We start from the raw sequence: 3,813 nt of genomic DNA on the forward strand, positions 1-3,813 counted from the left end.
TGCAGTTTTGCCCCAAATTAGGGGGAATTTCTGCCTTTTTGCCAAAATAAGAGGAATTTCAGCATTTTACCTTCAAATAAGGGGAATTTCTGCCTTTTTACCCCAAAATAAGGGGAATTTCTGCCTTTTGCCCAAAATATGGGGAATTTCTGACTTTTTGTTCCAAAATAATGAAAATTTCTTCAATTTTGTACCAAAATAAAAGAAATTTCTGCTTTTTGCCCCAAAATAAAAGTAATTTCTGACTTTTTGCCCTGAAATAAATGAAATTTCTGCAATTTTGCCCGAAAATAAGGGAAATTTGTGCCTTTTTGCCCCAAAATGAGGGGAATTTCTGCCTTTTAACCCCAAAATATGGGGAATTTCAGCATTTTACCTCAAAAAAAGGGGAATTTCAGCCTTTTTGCACCAAAATATGGGGAATTTCTGCCTTTTTGCCACAAAATAAGAAAAATTTCTGCAATTCTGTACCAAAATAAAAGAAATTTCTAAAATTTTGCCCCAAAATAAGGGAAATTTCTGATTTTTGCCCCGAAATAAGGAGAATTTCTGTATTTTTGCCCCCCAAAAAGGGGAATTTCTGCCTTTTTGCCCCAAAATTAGGGGAGTTTCTGTAACTTTGCTTCAAAATACAGGGAATTTCTGCCTCTTTTCCCGAACATAAGGGGAACTTCTGCCGATGTGCCCCAAATAAAGGGAATTTCTGCATTTTTGCTCCAATATTTAGATAATTTCTGCAATTTTGCTTTAAAATACAGGGAATTTCTGCCTTTTTGCCCTAAATTAAGAGAATTTTCTGCCTTTTTGCCCCCAAACAAGGGAAATTTCTGCAATTTTTTCCCAAAATAAAAGGAATTTCTGCCTTTATGCCCTCAAGTAACGGGAATTTCTGCCTTTTTGCCCTGAAATATGTGAAATGTCTGCAATTTTACCCCAAAATAAGGTGAATTTTTACCTTTTTGCCCCAAAATAATGGGAATTTCTGCCTTTTTGCCCCAAAATATGAAAAATTTTTGCTTTTATTCTCTGAAATATGTGAAATTTCTGCAATTTTGCCTTAAAATAAAAGAAATTTCTGCAATTTTTCCCCATAATAAAGGAATTTTTTGCAATTTTGCCCCAAAATAATGGAAATTTCTGTTTTTTGTCCCCAAATAAGGGAAATTTCTGCAATTTTGCCCTAAAATAAGGGGAATTTCTGCAATTTTGCCCCAAAATAAGTGAAATTTCTGCAATTTTGCCCCAAAATAAGTGAAATTTCTGCAATTTTGCCCCAAAATAAGGAAAATTTCTGGAATTTTGCCCTAAAATAAGTGGACTTTCTGAGTTTTGCCGCAAAATAAGGAGAATTTCTGTCTTTTTGCCCCAACAAATAGAGAATTTCTGCCTTTTTGCCCCACAACTAGGGGAATTTCTGCAATTTTGCTCCAAAATACGAAGAATTTCTGCATTTTTTCCTAAAAATAAGGGTAATGTATACCTTTTGCCACAAAAAAGGGAAATTTCTTCATTTTTGCCCCAAAATAAGAGGAATTTCTGCCTTTTTACCTCAAAATAAGTGAATTTTCTGCCTTTTTACCCGAAAATAAACTGAATTTCTGTCTTTTTTCTCCAAAATAAAAGAAATTTTTGAATTATGCCCTGAAATTAGTGAAATTTCTGCAATTTTGCCCTAAAATAAAAAAAAATTTCTGCCTTTGTGCCACAAAATAAGGGGAATTTCTGTATTTTTGCCCCAAAATAAGAGAAATTTCTGTCTTTTTACGTCAAAATAAGTGAAATTTCTGCCTTTTTACTCAAAAATATACGGAATTTCTGTATTTTTGCCCCAAAATAAAAGGAATTTTTGAATTTTGCCCTGAAATTAATAAAATTTCTCCAATTTTGCCTCAAAATAAGGGAAATTTCTGCTTTTTTGCCACAAAATAAGGGGAATTTCTGTCTTTTTGCCCCAAAATAAAAGGAATTTCAGCCTTTTTACCTAATAATAAGGGGAATCTCTTCTTTTTGCCCTAAAATATGGGGAATTTCTGTATTTTTGCCCCAAAATAAAAAAATTTTCTGCAATTTTGTACCAAAATAAAAGTAATTTCTGCTGTTTTGCCCCAAAATGAGAGAAATTTCTGCGTTTTTTCCCTGAAATAAGTGAAATTGCTGTAATTTTGACCCCAAATTAGGGAGATTTCTGCAATTTTGCCCCAAAATAAAGGAAATTTCTGGAATTTTGCCCCCAAAATAAAGAGAATTTCTGTCTTTTGCCCCAAAATAATGTGAATTTCTGCATTTTCCCTCAAAATTAGGGGAATATGTGCAATTTTGCTTCAAAATACGGGGAATTTTTGCCTTATTGCACCAATATAAAGGGAATTTCTGCATTTTTGCACAAATATAAGGGGAATTTCTGAAATTTTGCTCCCAAATACGGGGAATTTTTGCCTTATTGCCCGAAATAAAGTGGAATTTCTGCCTTTTTGCCCTGAAATATTTGAAATTTTCGCAATTTTACCCAAAAATAAGGGAAATTTCTGTTTTTGGCCCCAAAATTAGGAGAATTTCTGCTTTTTGCCCCAAATTAAAGCAAATTTCTGACTTTTTGCCCTGAAATAAGTGAAATTTCTGCAATTTTGCCCCAAAATAAGGGGAATTATTGCCTTTTTGCCAAAATAAGGGGAATTTCATCATTTTACCTTCAAATTAGGGGAATTTCTGCCTTTTTGCCACAAAATATGGGAAATTTCTGCCTTGTGGCTCCCAAATATAGAAAATTTTTGCTTTTCTGCCCCAATTAATGGGAATTTCTGCCTTTTTGCCAGAAAGTAAAGGAAATTTCTGCCTTTTTGCCCCAAAATAATGGGAATTTCAGCCTTTTTACCCCAAAATAAGGGGAATTTCTGCCTTTTGCCCAAAATATGGGAAATTTCTGAATTTTTGTTCTAAAATAAGGAAAATTTCTTCAATTATTTCCCAAAATAAAAGAAATTTCTGATTTTTGCCCCCAAATAAAATTAATTTCTGACTTTTTGCCCTGAAATAAATGAAATTTCTGCAATTTTGTCCGAAAATAAGGGAAATTTGTGCCTTTTTGCAACAAAATGAGGGGAATTTCTGCCTTTTAACCCCAAAATATTTGGAATTTCAGCATTTTACCTCAAAATACGGGGAATTTCAGCCCTTTTGCAACAAATTATGGCAAATTTCTGCCTTTTTGCCACAAAATAAAAAAAATTTCTGCAATTCTGTACCAAAATAAAAGCAATTTCTAAAATTTTGCCCCAAAATAAGGGAAATTTCTGATTTTTGCCCCGAAATAAGAAGAATTTCTGTATTTTTGCCGTCAAAAAAAGGGAATATCTGCCTTTTTGCTCCAAAATGAATTTCTGCATTTTACCTCTAAATAAGGGGAATTTCTGCATTTTACCTCAAAATAAGAAGAATTTCTGCCTTTGGCCCCAAAATATGGGGAATTTCTGCCTTTTTGTTCCAAAATAAAGAAAAGTTCTTTAATTTTGTACCATAATAAAAGAAATTTCTGCTTTTTGCCCCAAAATAAGGGGAATTTCTGAATTTTTGCCCTGAAATAAATGAAATTTCTGCAATTTTGCCCCAAAATAAGGGAAATTTCTGCCTTGTTGCCATGAAATATGTGAAATTTCTGCAATTTTACTTCAAAATAAGGTGAATTTCTGCCATTTTGCCCCAAAATAAAGGGAATTTCTGCCTTTTGCCCCAAAATTAGAGGAATTTCTGCAATTTTGCTCCAAAATATGGGGAATTTCTGCCTTTTTGCCTGAAAATAAAGGGAATGTTTACCTT

Source organism: Micromys minutus (assembly GCF_963924665.1).
Source record: "Micromys minutus genome assembly, contig: SCAFFOLD_47, whole genome shotgun sequence".
Classification (NCBI taxonomy): domain Eukaryota; kingdom Metazoa; phylum Chordata; class Mammalia; order Rodentia; family Muridae; genus Micromys; species Micromys minutus.